Here is a 21,001-nt window from a genome sequence, read left to right as displayed (position 1 = left end):
GCCCTGGTGAAACCTCCCCACCACCTTAGGCCCCTCCAGATCTGCCCTCCACGGCCCGAGCCTCAGTTTCCTCCTCCAGACCGCAGAGAGCTTGAAGGACACCTCCCCCCCACCCCACCCCCCCGGACAGAGGGAGCGGTGGCGCCCTGGACGAGTGCCACCCCCAGAGCCGGAGTCCACACCCCCGGCAGCCGCGCTCCTCCCCGCAGCCCGCCCCGCCTCCAGGGCGGCCCGGGTGCGCGCCCTGCCCACCCGGCCGCCGGCGCCGCGCATCCCGCCCCAGCGCCAGGAGCCAGCTGAGCGCACAGCTGGACCGAGCCGCCGCCGCCGCCCGCGCCCTCGCAGCAGGTAGGGAGGCCCGCCGCCGGGGGCCCGGCCTTCCGGGGTCGCGGGCTGAGCGGGGCTTTCTTTCCCTCCCGCGCCCATCGCGAGGTCGCGGAAACCTGGAGCTCGGCCCGCGCGCGGGCGTTGGGGGGAGAAGGACGTGCTCGCTCGCTCTGCCTCTCTTCCACGGGACCTGGGGGTGTGGCTGGGGGCTGGAGGAGCGGTCCGTGCCGCCAGGCCTAGATCCGCTGTGCTGCAGGCTCCGGACCCCACTTTGACCCCTCCCCGCGAGTGCGGGGCACTGGGCCTGAGTCATCATTGCCTTGGGGGGGTGTCTGACCCCACATACAAGTGACTGCCCACGCATGATTTGGACAGTGGCTGGGCGAGAAGTGCGCGCATCCGGCTGTCACTCCTGAGCAGTCCCTTCCTCCTTGGGGCGCAGAACTGTTAGAAAGTTCTTCCTCGGGTGTGCCTGACCTCTCCCTGACTGTTACCTGCAGGCTCTAGCTCTTTCATTCCCGCCCTGCAGTGCTGTGTTCCCTTCCGGACTGGAGAAAAAGCTTCTGACTGACCGCGGACCCCTTCCTGAGTGATTGGAACCTCGCCTCAGGGCCTCCATCACTTTTCAGGTCCGCCCCCCCCCCCCCCCCCCCCCCCCCCCCCCCCCCCCGCGCCCCCCCCCCCCCACGCCCCCCCCCCCCCTTGGGGCCCCCCCCCCCCCCCCCCCCCCGCCCAGCTCTACCGCAGTAACTTCCCCATGGTGGGGGACTCTTGGGCTGGATGGGCCTGCGGTGGAAGGATGTGGGCTAGCGGGGGATAGGACTGTCGGTTCTCCTCAGCCCGGACACCCACCCTTTCGTCCATCCTTACACTCTTCACAGAGTGTAAGAATCTTTTCAAAGACCCAGGTGTCCCTCCTGGCAGCCCCGTGGGTAGCCTTTGTGGAAGGGGTTAGCTTCTGGCTTTGTTTGGCCTCGGGGTCTTCTTACTTAACCTGCCTGTCCTGTTCCTAGGGACCACATTTCTGACCTCGCTCTGTGGATTTGCACCCCATCTCCGAGTGTAACCCCCAGGCCCGAGTCTCACAGTGAGGCAGGGCCCGGGACCCCAGCTCTGTGGGCTTTGAGACTCTCTGGTATTCCATGCAGTGCAGGCCCCACCCTGCCCCACACTGTTGAGGACAGGGCTGGTATGCCTTGGGGGACTTTAAAGGAAGGAGGGAGAAGGATGCTAAAAGGGGACCCTGGGTTTCCAGCTTCTTCCAGACTCTTTTCCTTTCATGGGCCTCCCTATTTATAAATGCCAGGGGAATCATCAACCGCCAAGGGAGCTTGGTTTGGCTCTTGTGTAAATTACACAGCGACAAAGGTTTCCGTGTGAACCAGGGGAGGAATTTACTCCAGAATTTTCCATAGTCTTTTTATTAGGAACTCACACAGACCAGGGAAGCAGGCGGGCTCGCTGGTCAGTCTGTTTCCTTCCCTCCTACCCTGCTGTGGCCGCTTATGCTCCTGGTCCTGACTACAGAGGAACCCAGGAGCTCCAAGGAGAGTGCTCTATACTCCCCATCTTGACATATCTAGACCATACCAGTTACTTCAGCCTTGAAAGAGGGGGTGACTCATTGTATCCAGGTGAGCCAGGCCTTGGAAATGAGTAATAGTTTGCCAGAAGAGGGCCGGAGACAGAGCTATTCTAACAGGCAGGGAAGTTTGTGCAAAGGCACTGAGCATTTCTGAGCACGCCACATGGCTAGAAGGGAGGTGGAGGGCGAGTGCTGGATTGGGACTGTAAATGAAGACAGAACTGTGAGAACTGAGGCCTTCGACTTTACCTCACAGGTAAACTAAGGTGGTAAAATGCAGGGAAAGGTTTGTGACCAGTGCAGTGACCGGGTGACTGATGTGGGGGCGCCCGGGGGAACAGCGGTAGTGAAGGCAGGGAGGCCCCGAGGGGGTGGTCTCACGGTCAGCAGGCAGATCCAACCCAGAGCAATGCCTGCTGGGATGATCAATGAGATCCAGGAAACTCAGCTTCTGGTCACGGAAGCTGTAACCTTTATCTGAAAACAAGTGGGATGCAGCTGCCGGGAAGATGCTGTTATCGTCAGTGTCTCAGTGCTGATGTTGTTCTTAAAAAGTAGTTAAAAGAAAAAAAAAAAAAAGACCACTGGTATAGGTTCAAGACAAGGGACGGCCACACAGGCTCCTTTGTCTTGACTGCCCCACTGTGAACAGTGGTCTGTGCAAGGAGACGGGCTGTCACAGCGAGAACGAGGCATGGGAGGGGGGACTCGGTGTTTCCTAGTCATCTGGAGCCAGCGGGCCCTCCTTCCAGGTCCATGTGGGCAGTTTGGTCCTTACATGACACGCTGCCTAGCCACAGAGGTGGTATCCTTCTGGCCTGTAGTGCTTTGCGGAGACACTGATCTTTGATTTTCTTCAAGGAAACTCTTGTGGTCCGCACCCACAGCGGCTGAGTATTTGCTGACCAGAGATGATAGGTTAGGGGGAGAGAGAATGTAAGCATAATTACAAGTGCTAGCTTAGGCGTAGGGCTGCGTTCTTTGTTCTTTTTTTTTTTTATGTCTGTATGTGGTATGTGTGTGTGTGTGTGTGCATGCGTGCATGCGTGCGTGCGTGCGTGTGTATATGTGTGTGTGTGTGTGTGTGTGTGTGTGTGTACAGGTGTGTATCCGTAAGGTATATTTGCAGAGGCCAGAGGTCAAATTCAGGTATCTTCTGCCCCTTTCACTTTATTTTTATTGCGGTTGTGTTATTGTGTGGGTGGGCCGGGGTGCTGAGCGCACGTGTGCAGGCCTGAGGACAACTTTGTGGAGTCCTCTCCGCTTCCACCTTTCCGTGGATCCTGGGGGCCACGCTCCCGTCATCGGGTGTGCAGGAAGCTCTCACCCTGCCCGGCCCTCTGCCAGGTCAGCCAGGCTGACTGGCCAGTGAGCTTCAGGGGCTCGCGGGTCTCCGATCCCTCCACCCTCAGCGCTGGGCGTGCAGCAGCTGTGCCCCCGGTGCCCCCGCCCCGCCTTTACACATGTGCAGGGGACTTGGTATGCACAGCCCAGGAAGACTGGCGGGGCCTCAGGGCCGTCCATCAACGGGTCCCCAGAGCGTGTGTCCATCTGCCATCTATTTCAGGAAATTCCGGCTCCTGGATGCGGGCAAAAGGTCTCTTGTTAGCTGGGCGCCCTTTCTGCCATTTGACAAACTTTTAGACAACCCCAAAATCTGGGGGAAATGAGTGCCCCTGGTACCCCCCCCCCCCGAAGAAAATGTGGACTGAAGCAGAGAAGCGGGTCCCAGGAGTGGTGCGTGGTGGCGGCGGCGGCGGGGAGGGGCCAGCAATGTTTAGGCAGCTGAGGGACGCGGAGTAAAAATATCTCCTTCCTTTTCAGCTGCATGAGCGTGTGTCATGTTTCAGCCCGCTGCGGTTTGCGAAGTCGGAGACCACAGGCCGGCTTAGTTCCCGCCGCCTCTCGCTCCCCCTCCCCCTCTTCTTGAGCTGTGTCTGCCGGCTCCTACCCCGCCTGGGACCGCAGGGGCAATTGCAGGGTAGAGGAGAGCGAAGCCGCGGGTGTGGTGGGCGGAGCTGGGCCGCCGGGGTTGGGGGTCCCGTCTGTGCCGCCGACAAAACGAAGGGTGACGCTGGGCTCCTGGCGCTTCTCTCATGGGCTCCGGTGGACGCCCCAGGAGGGGCAGGACAAGGCGTGCCAGGCGTGCCCGGCTCCCAGGCCTGCTGGGCCAGGGTGCGCTGCCCTCAGCGTGCCAGCCTGGCACCCGCAGGCGGAGGGACGCGGGTGAGCCCGATGCGGTCAGAGGCAGGAGCCCTGTGGCCGGTCTGGAGCCTGAGTGGAACCCGCTGTCCCGTCTTGCACAGGGGAAGTTGGGAGTGAGGTCGCGCTCAGGCCCAGTTCCCCGACCTCCCGGCCGCTGTGCGCTCCCCTTCAGGCTCATGCTGGGGAGTGAAGTCACTTAAACCTTATCGCAACCCCAGTGCTGCCCTTTGGTAGCCCATTCTGCAGATGGGGAAACTGAGGCCCGAAACACTGAGACTCCTTGCCCAGACACCCCTTCCCCGCTCTTTCACCCTGCAGTTCGTCATCAGCTTCACAAGCTGCCTCGGCACCTCTCGCGCTCCGTGCTTCATTTAAGCCATGAGAACTGGATCTCGCTATGTGGCCCAGGCTAGCCTAGAACTCACTGTGTAAACCAGGCTGGCCCAGAACTTACAGCGATCTGCCTGCCTCTGCTCCCGAGGGCTGGTATTAAAAACGTGCCTCAGTTTTGAGGTTCGTTTTATTTTTATTTGTTATTGTTGTTATTAGTATTACTATTATTATTGTCGTTTCCGGTTATAAAAGTCTCCCTGAAAATGGCTTTTCCAAGAGGAATCCAGAAAGGATTTGAGCCATGGAGCCTGGTGGGGAGCACTGACGAGGCAGCCAGGCCAATGGGAGTGGACCCCTTTAGTTTGCTAAGTTGGTTAAGCGAAGGGTGTCTTGTTACCCTCCAACCTCAACAGACCTGTCATTTGGGGCAAGTACTTATCAAGCAAAGGATACGTATACATAAGTCAGCCTGCAGGGAGGGGCTCTTGACTTCTCTGCTGCAGAGACTGGGCTGGGCTCAGTAAATACTAGTTAAATTTGCAGAGTGGCTTAGTGGCATGGGTGGCTGCTATGCTTTGTCTCTTTATGGACCTTTCTTCCTCATGGTGCCAAGAGCTTGTAATAGAAATATGGGAAAATAAAATCTGTTTTTATTTTTAAATTTATTTATTTGTTTATATTTTATGTGCATTGGTGGTGTTGCTTTGTTTTGTTTTGTTTTTGCTGTTGTTTGTTTGTTTGCAGGGTGTTGGATTTTTTTTTTTTTTTTTTTTTTTTTTTTGGTTTTTCAACACAGGGTTTCTCTGTGTAACTTTGGCTGTCCTGGACTCACTTTGTAGAGCAGTTTGGCCTCGAACTCACATTGATCCTCCTGCTTCTGCGTCCCTGAGTTCTGGGATTAAAGGCGTGCCCCGCCATACCTGGCTAGTGTGCCTGGCATTTTGCTTGCCTGTGTATCTGTGGGAGGGTGTTGGAGCTCCTGGGGCTGGAGTTCCAGACAGTGGTGAGCTGCCATGTGAGTGCTGGGAATTTAACCCGAGTCCTCTGGAAGAGCACCCAGCGCTCTAAACTGATGAGCCATGTCTCCAGCCCCAGAAAATAAAAAGATTTAAAGGCTAAAACCAAAACAAACAAAAAACCCCAGAGAACTATCCATAACAGCCACCCACATGACCACTGCTAACGTTTGGGTGTGTTTTCTTCCTGGCATTTTCTTTCTCAAAAACTATTTATTCCATTGTTTTAATGTGCATGCCAGTGTATCTGTGTGTGGGTTTGTGTACTTTAGTGCAAACATGTGCAGAGGCCAGGGGCATCTGAGCTCCTGGAGCTGTCGTGGCAGGCAGTTGTGAGCTGTCTGCCATGGGTTCTGTGAACTGAACTCAGGTCTCCTAGAAGAGAATCACCTCTTTAGACTCCTGTCAGTCTCCTGTCCGTCTGTCTCCTGTTCGCCTCCTGTCTGCCTTCCGACTCCTGTCCTCCTCTCCAGCCTCCTCTTCCTGACATTTTCAACACCGCGTGACGGTCATACTGTATTCATAATTTTCTGTTCTTTTCCTCAATATTACAACATAAACATTTCCTCATTAAAGATTCTTTAAACTTAACTTTTAAAAGCGGTCTCAGGTTTACCGTTCTTAGGTAAGTGCGTGCATGTTTTCGCTGTGTAAATTCCTTTCCTCTTACGAGCCAGAAGGGTACAATCATAGAATAATATAGTTTATTTATTTATTTATTTTAAGTTTTCTTTTTCTTTTCATTCTTGGTGCTGGGTATTAAACTCCAGGCTTTGACAGCAGATGCTTCCAAACCCTGAGGCACCTCTTGCCTCTGGGTCCCTCCTTCATTTTTACAAACGGAGTTCCTGACTGAGTTGGGACACATTGCATGTATCGCATCGTGGTCCACTGTCTAGCTTCTGCCAGATTGTTATTCGGAAAGAATAAGAGCGGCACCTGTTCCTCCTGTCATGGGTGAGGAAATGATATTCTTGAAGGAGCACCGTAGCAGACTATCAAAAGTCTAGCTGTCCTACAGAAAGTCTAGGAACCGTTTTCCTGAGACAGCAGACTTCAGCTCATTCTCTCAGCAAACGTTTTTGCATAGTCCAGTATCAGAAAAAGGTAGAACTTCGATCCTAGTCTGAAGAGCAGAGGGAACTGGGTTCTCTTTGTACTTGAGATTCAGTTCTGAGCACATGGCCTCTCTGGGGTCTGGTTTCCTGAAGGGTAAAGTTAGGATTTCAACGCTAGCTTCCTACATTTTTGTAAGTCTGTTTTTAAGACAGGGTTTCCAATAGTCCAGGCTGGCTAGTCACTATGTTGCTAAGGAAAACTGGAACGCCTCGCTCCGTCCCTCGACGTGCTGGGATTACGGTCATGCGCTGATGTGCACAGTTGCATGAGGCCCTGAGGACCGAACCCAGGGCGTTTGTACATGCTAAACAAGCACTGAATCAACCCAGCCCATTCCCAGGGTTTTGAGAAGTGCTGACGTGATGCTTTGCCAGTGTAGATCATTCAGATCCTGGGGACTGCTGTTTCCTCATCTGATTTAAAACATCCTGGAACAGGAGCAGAAGGGTAAGGATATTATTATTATTAATTTTTTGGTCATGTGTTCTAGGCTTCTCAAGCTTCAGGTCAGGAAGTGGAAGCCACTTGAGCAATGCCGTTCAGAGTATTTCTCTACAAAGCATGAGAACAGTTCATTCTAGAACACTCCTTTAGAAGTTGGGAACTGCCTGCCTGACTCCTTAAATGGCCTTTGAAAAAAGTTTGTAGGATTTGTGGTAGCATAAAATTCCATTTTCACAGCTGTAAATGGTATTTTAGATGCTGGAGGGCTGCTTTTGGAAATCGCAGGCTCTGCCCTTAGCGTGGCCATACTTGGTAACTAAGAAAACAGGGATGCTAGTGAAATTAACATTTCAGACAGAGAAGGAATAGCTATTTAGTATTAGTATCTTCTCTGCAATATTTAAGGAATACTTATGAAGAAAAACCAGTGCATATCTGCAGTTCAAATTTAAAGGAACATGCAGCGTTTTATCCAGCAGCCCCATCTTCTTTGGGCCTGCCGTATCTGTTCTGCACTCGTACAGGAGGCTCATGGGATAGTCCTACACAGTTTCAAGTGCTGGAGGCCTTGCTGCAAACGGAGCCGAATCCTTCCCGTAATGACTGCGTGTGTAAAATCAAGCGTCGTGTTTGCAGGGGGACTGGTAGTTCCCACATGACTCATTTGTGTACATCTGGGTGTTCCTATAGTGTGCTTTCACACGACAGAGATCTGTAGGACTCATTACCTCGCCACTGGGCCTGCCCTCCGGCTCCAAAAAGTCTGCCACGTTACGAGAGAAATAATACAATCTGTAGAGAGATGGGAAAATTCATTTATTCGTGATTTTGTCTAAAAGTATGGTGAGTGGGAGAGTCTCAGAGTGGCAACATGTAGAGGGGAAAAAAAAGGAACAAAAGCCAGGAAATGTGCACAGTGGCAGAGTGTTTCTCTAGGCATCAGGGCTTCTGTGGGTGGCCCACCTTCACCCCCCACATGGAATGTTCCTAGAAGAATCCCAGTTCCTCAGCCCCATTGTTGGCAGCTGAAGGAAGGATTCTTGGCTCTCATCAGAAGGCCCGGCAGCTCGGGAGGCCTCAGTTTCCTCACCATTCTAAGCATCCCCGCCAGGGTCCACGCCAGGCTCCTCTCTGCCTCCACGCTTGGGATGGCGGCACCAAGCTCTGTGCTCCTAACCCCGAGACTCTGTCGGGGAGACTGTGCAGAGGGCGCCACCCTGTCCTCTCACCTGACAGGCCACCAGTTCCAGACTGCGTAGATGGGCCATCTGCTTAGTTCCGCCTCTTCGCTCCCCAGGCCAGGGGTTCCCACACCCCAGACAGCAAGTCCCAAACACCCTCCTAGGGCCCTGGGCGCCATCACTTATGATAGTTCAAGAATACACACCTACATCAAAAATTATTTCAGTTACTGTTGAGCCCAGGGCCTAGGAAGGTCGGTGAACCCGGCCTCGGACATACCTGAGCTCATCGTGGCTGCTGAGCTAGGGTGCATCATTCGCTCACCTGTCTAACCTGGCTCTGTAGCCGGGCTCGCACTCCTCTTGAAATGAGAATCTCCTCCCAAGGTGCTGCCCTACCTGGCGGGGTGGAGCGTGCTTTCTGAGTGTGCTGGCGATCTGAGAGCAGAGTGACGCAGCGGCGCCAGGGAGGGGGCCGTTACACTCCTTTTGGCAGTATTGAAAAAAGACGGAAAGGATGGTCTAAAGAATCTCCCAGAGACCACCTGGGGAGAACGTAGGTGCTGCTTTCTTAGGGCTGGGCTGGGGCCTGGAATCTGCATTCTGATGGCTGATGTCGCTGGTCCGGGGAGGGGGGGGGGTCACGCTGAATTGGAAGATTATAAGCTGAGGACTGTGTAGAGTGCGTACCCAGCATGCCTGAGTCCCTGAGTTAGATCCCAGCAGTGCTAAAGGGCCTACGGTGATACGCACCTGTGTAAAGTGGGCACAGTTCAAGATCTCTTGGATGTGTATTGAATTCAAGGCCAGCCTGGGGTAAATGAGACCCCCTGTCTTAAAGAAAAAAACGGAGGGGCAGATAATCAGTTGACTGTCAATTTATAATGAGCACGTAAAAGTTAAGTCTATCCATAAGGCACAAACAGCCAGTCCAGAGCCAGGTGCGTCTTCGGTTTCTTCAGAGCTGGGAGTAGAACCCCGAGCCTCGTGCATGCTGGACAGGCGCTTCACCCATGAGCCGCCCCGAACCCCGGTCCTTTACTATCTCACCCTCGAGATTCCTTCTATCCATGCCACCCGCTTCCCTCTTCTCTCTGTACTCCGGGTCAGACTTTACTGTTTCTAGAATGTGAGCGGTTGTTGAAATAGTTTCCTGCTAAGTCACGGAGAAGGAGGGCGCCTCCATCGGAGAGAGTGACTCTGAAGGGAGAGAGAGCAGCTCAGGGGCTGCAACATGGCTTCGGTCAACATCTCCACCAGCAGGTATTAGACTTGAGCGGATAAATGCGTTCTCAGTAAATATGCGAATGGGTGTTGCCGAGGGGCCTCGATTCGTCTCTGTATGGCCCCGAGCTAAGAATGCTTTTTAAGAAACAGTAAGTACACAAACAAGCAAACAAAAGAAACAGAAAGAAGAAAGAAAGGGAGCGAAAAGGGAGTGTAACGGTGTCTGCCTGGCAGGCTTATGGCATTGCCTGGAGTCTGGTGCGGAGGAGCTGTGCAGAGAGGGCCATCTGAATTCTCGTGGTGTGACTGGACATCAGGCCCAAAATCCTCCTGAGTACTCGGGGGCGGGAGTCTTGTAGGAGGAGACGAGCCACTGCCGTAGCCTCCACTGCTATGAGCTCCACTCACGGGCAGCCTGGACCTAGACCGACCAGGTCCTCCGATGGCTTGCACGCTGACTGTCAGTGAGCTCCTGGCCCAAAGGCCACCCTTTCCTTGATGGACAGCCTGACTCTCTCTCTCTCTCCTCTCCCTGAGCTCTGAGGTGCTGTTCATCAGGCAGACTCAGGACCAGAGGCCCCAAGCTGGGCTGGCGAGGGCTGCAACAGAAACCCCCTCTTTCTTGCTCCACTGGGAGTGTGTGGGTGGAGACCGGCTGCCGGCATCGGCATTTGTGGATCTTGTTTTCAGGTTGCCACAGCCTGCAGGGTCCAGAAGGGGAACCCACAAACGCAGACTTAGCTTGGGGCTTGTTGTAAACCCAGCCTGGTGTGAAACCTGGTGTCACAGTCTCGTGTAAGGCTTTTCCTGACCGTGGACGGCAGCATCTGTTCTGTGAACAAGCTCTCCGGGAATGTGCCCATGAGCACATGTGTTACCCATGTGTACAAGCATATTGCTCACTGGCTTCTTCCTTTGGACTCTCTGGAGCTGCAGCGGGCCAGGGTCTAGGTAGCATAAAGAAATCTTAGTCAACTGAGAGAGGCTAATACAGAAATAGATGGTTGTAATTGAGTGTGGCAGAAGACCCGGGGGGGGGGGGCTGGGGGATTCAAGAAAACAGTGCATACAAAGATCACAAAGAGGATACAAGGGACAAAACACACTTCTGGCTGGCTGGACTCTGCAGGCTACAGACAGCAGGTGCCAAGGGATGGGAGCTGTGGTTCAAGGGGTTGGCCATGCAAACCACAAAGAGCAGACATTGACAGGTTGGTAAAGGACCCTGAACTTTGGTGGCTGTGTGGAGTCCCAGCAGAGTCTGAATGACTTGGTGGGGTGGTCCGGGCCTGCTCTGGGGAGACTGCACAGTGATAAGAGACAGACTGTGCGGCTGAGAGGGGACAGTGGCGGTGCAGAGCAGCTGTGTGTTCTGGTGTGGCCAGCGGCTGAGCTGGCGAGAGGTAGTTGGAAGTCAGTGAACTGGGGGTTGGGGAGGATGATGCCCGGATGGTGGGTGGGAGGTGGTGGCTCGTGGTACCCTTTGCTGACTGGGAAGGCGTGAGGAAAGGCTCACACTTGGGGACATCCTTACAGGAACAGGTGGGTTTGGTCTGGAGTGAGTAGAACATCCCTAGTCGCCTGTTGTTTTCAAAAAACAACCCCCCAGCGTACTTTGACCTACTCCTGGGAAGGAAGGATTTCCTCCATGAGATGCAGGAGATGCATGAGAAAGGCCTGCAGAGATGCACGTTAAACTTCGGTTCCCCCCGGGCCCGGCTAAGCATGTGACCTCTGCCCGTGGCTCCTGGTCTGCCACTGTACTTCTGTGACACCGACCAACACTGCAGAAACCATCAGCAATGTCTGGGCCATATACTGGGATTAAGAAGGGGCTTATCCCCGAATCCCAGGATCCTCTGCGGCTCACTGTACTGGGATCCCAAATCTCCCGCTGGCGGGGAGAAGCTGGTTTGGGTAGCAGAATCTTGCAGCATGGGCAGGAGTCAGGTTTCTCGGCTGCTGACTGGGACTTTTGGGTAGTAGCATATAGGAGTGAAGTTCCAGGATGTCCCTGGAGGGCAGGAGCCGGAGGGCTCAGCTGTACGATCCACCACTGGTCTGGGGCTAGGATAGGATGGTCCTTCAGTCCATCGCTTAACAGTGCGGTGGATGTGGCGCTCGCCAGTCTCAGAGCTCATGGCCTGGCATCCTGGGGGCCACGCTTAACCGGCCCAACCCTCCAGCAGCAGGTGTGGGCAGTGCTGGCAGGAAGTGAGTGTCTCATCCCCGGCGATATGCAAGTAGGAGGGAGTTAGCACGTGACCTCAGACACTTGACGCTGAGATTTCTGGGCCCTTTTCCAGGTACCACCAGCTCCTCTTTCCTGGTGCTGCAGCCACTGTCATAGTCCCCTCACGGAGTGGCTCTCTTCTCCTCGCACAGCCCTGTAAGGTAGGTAGAGCAACGCAGTCCACCCAGTGTCCAGGGGAGTCCAGCCGATTCCATAGAGGAAGCCGATGACCAGCCCTTGTGGATTTAATGGCTCCCCCTTGTGGCCAGTACTGTTTACTCATGACTTCATTCGCGCCTCGATGTGGGTAGCCCTGAGGGCAAGGGATGAGGCGGGCTGAGTTCCCCCATGCCTGCTCCCACCTGGCTGTGCTTCAAGCTTGCTCTGTTCTCAAGCCTTCCGGGTCCTCTCCAAAAGTGGGGTGGATTCCCCATGAGGAAGGAGGAGAGGCAGGAAGTCTTCCTGCTGGTTGTGGGGAGGTGAGAGAAGTTGGAGCGCGGCCACCGAGTCCTCCCCCACCCCCACCCCCTGTTGACCTTAGGAGGCACCTGAGGAGTGTGAGTCACGGGAGGCTGGATGAGTCATCCCCACCCGGCTGGCTGGGTGGGTGGGCCCACCTATCAGATTCCAGGTGAGCCTGCAGCGCCCTGGGAGTGCTGGGCGGCAAGCCAGGACACACATTCCCTTGCCAGTGGGTTCTGAGCTTTCTCCCCTGTAAGGCGGTGCGATCGGTTCCCCTACCCCAGCTAACAAGGATGTGGTGGGGATCAGACGAGCCTGTAGATGCCAAAGGCCTCTGTGAGATGCAAAGCCGAGAGGCTGACTATGAGAGCATTTCAACCCTGAACAGAAGAGAATTTCTAATTGTTTGAAGAGAAAGGAATAGCTAGCCTCGCCGGGTGTGGTGGTGCACGCCTGTGATCCCAGCACTCACAGAGCCAGAGGCAGGTGGATCTCTCTGAGTTCGTGGCTAGCCTGTTCTACAAAGTGAGTCCAGGACAGTGAAGGCTACACAGAGAAACCCTGTCTCAAAAACAAAAACAAACAAAAACCAAAATAAAAACAAAAAACCACCACCAACAACAATAAAAAACAAAAATGAGAGAGGGAGAAGGAGGCACTCTCCAGCCCATGACATCAACGACCAGCGATGATGTCCCTGCTGCTTGCCAAAAGAGGCAGGAAGTTCTGCATTGCTCAGAATTCCACTGCACCTAGCTTCTGGGAGGTGACCGGAGCTGACCACGACTCTGTCCCTCTTAAAGCCCAGATGAAGGGCCACTAATCGTCCTCAATTAGTCCTCGGAGCCAGGGTTCCTAGAAGGTTCTCTAGGCCCAGACAGAGGCCCAGCCCCGCCCCAGCTGCCAAAGAAGGGCCACGCCTGGCTTCTGGAGTGCTGCTTTGCTCCAGAAGGGGAGCTCTCTCAAAGAGATCATATCAGTAAGGAGTGTTCCTTTCTGCTTCTGCTAGCCATGTCATAAGCCATGCATTCTGCCTGCCGGCCCGAGCCCGAAAACGCCACAGGGCCACAGCCGGACCTGCTGGGGCCTAGCTGAGTATGAGTGTGCCGCATGTCTGCCTGCTCAGCCTTGCCACTCCCCTCACGCACGCCTCACACTTACATCCATGAACGCCGTGTAAGCGAGCCTCCCTGGTGTCCCCCTGTCATTTCCTCAGATCTCCTTGTCCCACGTCTCAGGCATGTTGGCTCCTTCTTCATCTAGGACACTCTCTTCCTTGCTGCCGGGAGGCTGTGCTGTCTGTTTCCTGAGCTGTCCCACCCCACCCTTTCTGACTATGCACAGGGCTTTGTTTTGCTGACTTAAATGTTCTCTGGATTCTGGAGTCCAGGCACTCACAGGATCACGTGACAGATATTTAGGCTCTGAGCTGGGTGCTGGGGAATGAACGAAGAATAAAACTTTTCCGTACCTCCTGGGTCTTGTGTAGCTAGTTATTCCTGCCACTGGTTTCTCATTTCACCCAAGGAGGATGTGACTGAGGGAGGAGGCGCAGAGAAGCCTGAATTCGGGGCACGACTGTGGGTTTCACTCCAGGCTACTGAGGACTGCTAGGAGCTTCCCAGTGGGAGACTTGGAGAACTTTATTAGTGGAACCATCACACACAAACATACACACACTGACCCCGCATGGTGTTGCTGTAGGGTTTTCCTCACTGGTGTGCCCTGATGCTTTCTTATATGCACTTTCCCAGGATTCCCTTGGCTCTTTGGCCCCTCCCCCGATTACCCAGTCAACCCTTGCTGACTTCTGTACTGGAAAGGGCAGTGAACTGTACTTCTAGAGAGCTGCTCTAATTCCCGAGGGAGGCAATGGTAGCTGGTGCCCGGAGTGCATTTGACGCCTTCCAAGATACCCAGGTTCTGCCCATGAGGTGAACACGGGGCTGAGATGGGGAGTTGAGTGTTCCAGGCAAGAGGATTATGTGCAAAGGGCTGGGTCACCTGGAGGAGCCCTGTGTGCCTGAGGACTAATGAGTCATGGCTAGAGACTGAGGAGGCAGTGGCAGGAGGTGACAGGGACATCTAGAGAGACCTCGAATACTAAACTTCAGTTTTCTGCATCACTGGGAGCCACCGATGGCTGTTGAGGAGAGGAGTGACTTGATTGATGGGGCTGCAGAGCAGTCAATGGGTGGCAGGCAAGGAGGAGGGCGGGTCGGAGAGGGGCAATGCTGAAAGCCGGTAGGAGAGAATGTGTTACCAGTGACGACCTGTCACTTTGCTTCATTACACACACACACACACAGGCACGTACATACACATACACAGAGATACACAGGGGCACGTACACAGGTATACATATACACACACTCCGACACACAAACATGCTCAGACACTCACAGATATACACACACACACATACGCAGAGGTACACAAATGTATACATACTCAGACACACACACACGCGCACGCGCGCGCGCACACACACACACACACACAGAGGGATAGCCTGCCTGTTCCTCTCTGTTCTTCGATCTGGTCAGGTTCTGTCCCCACTGACCTGCTAGGCTGACCTGAGTCAGGACCCTGCAGCTCTGCACTGGAGCAGTGAGAGAGTCTGGGCCAGTGTCTCCCTGACCGAATGTGGCCCGGGCCCACTCAGCTTTATTTTCTGCATCCATGAAGTAAGGCTTGGACGGTGGCTGGGAGTGAGCGGAAAGGCAAGGTTTTGTACATGCGTGTGCATGGAGTGGCTGGGAAGCCTTTCTCTTAGCAATGGTTAAGGCCCTGCCCAGGTCACATGCTGCCCCATGGGGACTCTTTGGCCATAATTCTGCAGTCTGAACCGGAAACAAGATGTTCCCAGCAGTGCTCACAGAGGCCACTAGGAGGACTTGGGGGGGGGGGGGTGGAAATGCCCAAAGGCCAGGCATGAGGGGGGAGGGAGGACTCTTCATCCTGGGCTTATCAGCACTCAGGATGGCTAGATCCTCAAAAAATCTTAAACAACAATAACAACAAAGAACTTGGACTTGAAATGTGCCATTGGGACTGTGGATGTAGCTCAGATAAGAAGAGTGGCCTGGGCTGGGCCCTGGGATTGGTTCCTGGCACTGAAATGATACAGAGGATAATAACGTACAATGTCCAAGCTGACTGGGACAGGGCACAATGAAGTAGGTATGTGAGAGGAACAGGGTATCACAGGCAGACCGGGACATCCTGGCTGGAAGGGCCCAAGGGCACTGACCTCCCTAGTTCCCATTTTGGAAAATCGAGTGCCAGGCAGAAGCAATGGAAATAAGAAGCAGAAAAAAGAAGCCTAGGCCCAGGTCCAGTATCCCCTCTAGGCCAGTGTAGCTCTTTGGCAAATCCACTCCCTCTAAGGAGTGTGAAGAATGGCTTTCTGGGAAAGTTTTGGAAAACAGAGGAGGGGAGACACAGAAGAGACATTTCCGGGGCTGTTTGTGCCCAGATGCCTGTGAAGTTGGGATTGGTATAGCTATGTCAGCCCAAACCACAGGACCCTATTTATAGGCCTGTTTGATTAGCCTGGCCTATGTGACGGGCCTTATCGTCTCTGCCCTGCCCAGCCAGAGCTGGGGAAAAAGCCCTAGCAGGAAGGGGGATTGAGGGTGCGCTCTGAAACCTGCTCAGAGGCTGGGCCCCAGCTCAGCTACGGGCTGTAGAAGGCTCTCTGCCTGTTCTGCTGCCCTCTTCTGGCCTCCACGGGTACTGCATGTACATGCTCCCGAGGACCCCTCAGGCAAAGCACCCGCAAATGTACAAGTAAGTAAACCTTTAAAAACAAGAACAAAAAAGATGTATTTCTTTCTATTTTATGGATCTTGCCTGCCTCTCTTCAGCACTGTATGTGTTGCTGGTGCCGAAGAGACTAGAAGAGGGCATTGCATGCCCTGCAAGTGGAGTTACCGGTGGTTGTAAACTGCCAGTTCGTGCTGGGACCTGAACCCAGGTCCTCTGCAAGAGCAGCCGGGGCTCTTAACCACCGAGTCATCTCTCCAGCCCACGTAGGGAGGTGCTTTTTAAAGGGAGCGAGTAGCAGGCTTCAAAAATCAAGCAGCGCTCTGCATTTCCTAACTGCAACGTCAATCGAAGCCCTCAGAGCCTCAGTTTCCCCATCTGTCAAATTGGACGATGACACTCATAAGTGTTAGGAGCATTCAGAAAAAAAATTATGCTTATGAAGTTCATATCGTAGGGCTGAGGAGATGACTTAGGTAAGTGCTGGCCCCACACACCTGATGGACCCCCAGCATCCCCATGGTCAGAGGGAAGGGAAGGAGGGGGGAGGCAGAGACAGGAGGGTCCCCCCGGGCTCTCTGCTTAGACTGTCCGAGCCAGTACGTGAGTTCCAGGTTCAAGGAGAAAACATGTCCCCCTAAGTAAGGTAGAGAGTGATTGAGGAACACACCTGACTTCCTTGATCTCTAGCCTCTGCTTGCACATAGACATCAGCACAAACACACATACATACACGTTCGTGCACACATGTGCATACATTACACACACAGGCAGGAACGCACACATGCGCACACACACACACACACACACAGAGTTCTTGGCATGATGCCTGTTGCATGCTGTGCTTCTGTGTGCAGTGGGAGGCTTTATTTGGCCATGAGGAAACTGAGGGCTTTAATACAGTGCACAAGTCAGTGGCCAAGAGCAGTCAGGTCTGGGCAGCCCTGGCTTCCCACGCTGCCCCGAGTTTTCCTTCTCCTCCTCCCAGCCCGCTGGGCCTATCCTGTTCCCAAGATCCGGGGAGTTTTGTGTTTGGGATTGTTTTTCTTAAGAAGTTCCTTCTGTGGTGCCACAGGGTGACTCAGAGCTCTGAGTCAACAGCTGATGGCAGCGGGAGGCCCGCCCTGGGAGGGAGGCAGAGGGGACTGGAGAAGAGAAAACAAGAAGAGGAGCCCGTCAGGGCCCAGCTGTCCGGCTGTTCCATCAGCCAGACTCAACAGGTTCCCTCTCCTGCTTAGTCTCAGTTTCCACGACTGTGGTATTTCTAGGTGGTTCCTGCTGGGAACTGATCCTTAGGATTGGGTTCTCGGGACCCACCCAGACCTACACACTCCAGGGCTGGGGCTGGGCTCGGGAGTGTGCAGGCTGTCCTCCCAGGGATTCCACTTGCCCACCTCGTTCGCAGAGGCAGTCATGCCATCCTGTGCTGCCAGCAGCCCCAAGCTACTCTCAGCTGGGCGTCAAGTCGTTGACAAGGGAAAGCTCACTTCTCTAGCCAAACGCTAGGGATTTTTGTTCCCAAAGCAACATTCCTGAAATACATTTTACATAAACGATTAGAGGAAGGCACGTAGGGTTTCCATATGTGTAACACCCCCATTTTCATCAACTCAGTGATTTTTAATGAATTTGGAGTTTTGTAGACCAGGCTATTCTGGAACTCAGAGATTCGCCTGCCTCTGCCTCCTGAGTGCTGGGACTAGAGGCGTGTGCCTCTAGCAAGAGGCAAGAACGTTTTCATCACCCCCAGAAAGATCCCTTGTGGGCTGTGAGGGTTTCCCCAGCATGCACAGGGCCTCAGGCACGGCAGGGCACATGGGATTCCGGCGCCCAGCACACAGACTCAGGCAACATTTCAAAGCACTTAACCTAGTACCTCCAGCACCGGGACACACATCAGTGCATTGTGCAGCAGGCAATGCACATAGCGGAGTGTGTCAGGCCGCAGGTCAGGGAATCGTGGCTGAGGGCAAGAGTGACAGAAATAAAGCTACAAAGTAGCCCCTCACCACCAAGTCTGGGAAACACAGGCCTGGCGTGTGACGTAGTCACGTGGCATATTGTGACCCTGGGGGTGGAACAGCATGTAAGGTGTACAGACATGGTCTCGAGAGCTTAGCACTTGAGCCCAGGTAGTTATGCTTTCCTGGGCCCCAGTGAGCTCTCTCATGGAAGATCTGGGGCCCAGCAAGCAGGCAGTACAAAGGCCTGCCTGTTTCTGGACGCCAAAGAACAAGAATATTCCAGAGGAGTGCTGGGGCCCAAGTACACCCACTGCCCCTTTAGCTCAGGCAGGGGTCAAGACATGGGACCAAGTCCATGGTTCAGGAAGAGCCTGCCAGCCCCGAGAGCATCAGCGAGGGCCAGGACTTGCTAGGGCCAGCATGGGTAATTTTCCTCTCGCCCATCCTCCTTTTGATTGGCTCCTTGGCTGCTTTCCTGGCTGGAGAGAAACTGCCTTCCAGGCCTTTGGGGAGAAAGAGCTACTCTGTTGTTGGGGCCCTCGAGCAGATTGCTAACAGCTGCTGAGGGAGGTGCCGAAGAGGAGGCTGTGGGATACAAGAGTTGTTCCTTGAGCCCTCTCGGTACCTGGAACTCAGCATTTTGCTTTGCCTCTTCTGAACAAGAGTGGCAGGCCCCAGGTCACACGTAGCCAGAATTAAAGCTGGGTCCCAGGGTTCTGGGAGGCAGGGAGCTGAGGTCATATAGAGGACAGGCTAGATGGCAGAGGATGTTTGGGTGGTCAGTGAGCAGTAATGCTTAAGGCAGGTGGTCAACCAGATCTTAGAGGACAAGCTTGGGGGTCCTAGCTGCCTGCACCGGGGCCACAGAAGAGTCTAGAGCAGCGGTTCCCACAGTTCTATTGAACACAAAATCTTGTGAATCCTCTCTCCCCTGTTTCTTGCCAGCCCCTGACCATTATCGCTCCAATGGAGTTTTTCTTCTATTTATTTTTAATTAATAGTAAATGTAGCACATCTGTGACACAGTCAGGCCATTCTCCATCCAAGCGAGCCTCCACCGCACCTGCTGGATGCTCATGAAGAATGAAGTTGGCCTCCAAATCAAGTCGGCCAGATGCAGTGTTCACCCTCTTCTCTTTCTGTGTCTTTAAGTCCCAAGGCCTGAGCAGTCCTGGAGAAGGGCTGGTCACACATGTCTGAGTCCTGTTGACTGGATCCTCCAAACGAGCAGATGATTTTATTGTGACACAGTAGACCTAACACAAAACAGCACATTTTAGACACATGGTTCCACGGTGTCGAATACATTACATGTCTTAAACCCATCACTGCTGCTCATCCCCAGAGCTCTCCATCTTCCAGAACTTGTTACTCCAAAAGATGTAGGGAGAAAGAACACTGACCCAAACCATTACAGCCAAATGAGTTAAAGTGGGCCTTTTTGAATTCGTGTGCCTGGGTTGCCTCTGCTTAAAATTGACATTCAAGAGACCAGCGTTGGATGTGAGGAAGACAAGGTTTTTTATAGCTCAGGGGTAGGGCTTTTCCAAATGAGGAACTAGGAGTAGGGCCGGAGAAATACGGGGCCTTCCAGGAGCAGAACATAAGCACGACAAGTTAGTGCTGAGAACCTCTGGCGACAGTCATGTCTGCAAGGCAGCCATAACAATGCAGTCTGACACCGCAGTTGTAGCAAACTTTTGAAACAAAGGTAGGGTTGCAAGATGGTTATAATAACTTTTTGAAACAAAGACGTGATTGGAGTTTTCTAGAACGGGGAGTATAGAGCCATTTGTAGTTAAAAGTCATAGCTCAGTCCTTGGGAAACAGAGGTTTAGTCATAGACAGGAATGAACCTAGTTTGTCTTTACTATAAAATGGCTTTCAAGCCCAAGATGGAGGCAGGCTGGTTCCGCAAACTGAAGTTCTGCCCTCTCTAGACAATACCTTCCCCTTACAACTCTCACTTCACTGTATGCCCCCTATAAATCTGATTCTTCTCAGAACTTCATGGAAGTAGATTCACAATATTTGCTATTTTGTGACTGGCATGGTGTCCTTGAGGTTTGTCCCTGTAGCAGGATGTAATCTTTTTGGAGGTTACTGTTCCTCTATTTGAGTGTATTTGTTGATTGTGTACTCACTTGTTAATGAACAGATGGCTTGCTTCCATGTTTTAGCTGTGTGGGCATTACAGCTATGAATGTGGGTGTGCAGATGTCTCTTAGACAACTTGCTTTTATAACCCAATATTTTTGAACATTTTTATCCAAGGAAAGTCTGGTCCTTGGATCTTTCACATCAGTGATCTTATTTGCTGTTTTTCACTAGCATTAAACACACACACACACACACACACACACACACACACACACACACACACACTGTTTTTTGTTTTAAGATCTAGTCATGCTAGCTAACCCTGAGTGAGCAGAAACTTATTATGTAAACCAGGCTGGCCTCAAACTTGCTTCTTTCTCCCAAGTGCTGGCATTACAGGTACACACTGTCATACTTGGCAGGGAAGGCCTTTCTACCTCTAATTTACACATGAGAGCATTGATACTCAAAAGAGACAGAAACTCACCCAAGCAACTGACCTTGCAAATTTAGCAGCGCTCTCTCTCTCTCTCTCTCTCTCTCTCTCTCTGTGTGTGTGTGTGTGTGTGGTATGTAAGTGCAGGGAACAGCAGAGGCCAGAAGGGGGTGTCAGATCCTCTGGGGCGGGAGTCACAGGTGGTTGTGGGCCCCCTGGTATGAGTATTGGGAACCAGAGTAAGATCCTCTGCCAGGGCCATTTGTACTCAACAGCTGAACAGTCTTTCCTGTTCCCTTTATTAAATTCTTACAACCTTCACGGGAAGAAAACACCACGACCCCTACCTACAGATGAGGAAATGGAGGCTCGGAGAGCTACCCAGCTGCTTTGATGGTAGAGTTTAATCCCCACTTTTGCTAGTGGCAACGTTTCCCGATTACATGACAAATGCTTCCTTGGAGCAGCTGCCTCCAGGAGCATCTCTTGTGCTTCTCTGCCCTGGCTGGGACATCACAGATCTGTATGCCACTCGGGTCTCCTGCTGACCCTGCGCCAAGTCACATGCCTGTGCTTGGCTCTCTTTGTCCCACCGTTGACC

At 53.3% G+C, this 21,001-nt stretch overlaps 1 protein-coding gene across 4 annotated transcripts in view; it reads left to right on the top strand.

The window, feature by feature from the left end:
- The first annotated feature begins 271 nt into the window (after positions 1-271).
- The window catches only part of Gsn (gelsolin), a 51,335-nt gene continuing 30,605 nt past the window's right edge, over positions 272-21,001 (top strand). The window contains exons 1-2 of one of the 4 annotated variants that reach the window (XM_055600357.1): positions 272-348; positions 11,744-11,831. The gene's annotated coding sequence lies outside the window, so the exon portion shown is untranslated. Of the gene's footprint in view, positions 349-895; positions 957-11,743; positions 11,832-21,001 lie in introns of those variants that run through there. The other 3 variants (XM_055600359.1, XM_055600356.1, XM_055600355.1) reach the window with 3 other exon arrangements.

This window comes from Psammomys obesus, unplaced genomic scaffold (genome assembly GCF_907164565.1).
Source record: "Psammomys obesus unplaced genomic scaffold, mPsaObe1.curated_primary_1811, whole genome shotgun sequence".
NCBI classification, from domain to species: domain Eukaryota; kingdom Metazoa; phylum Chordata; class Mammalia; order Rodentia; family Muridae; genus Psammomys; species Psammomys obesus.
This window is presented reverse-complemented; position numbering and strand designations above follow the sequence as displayed.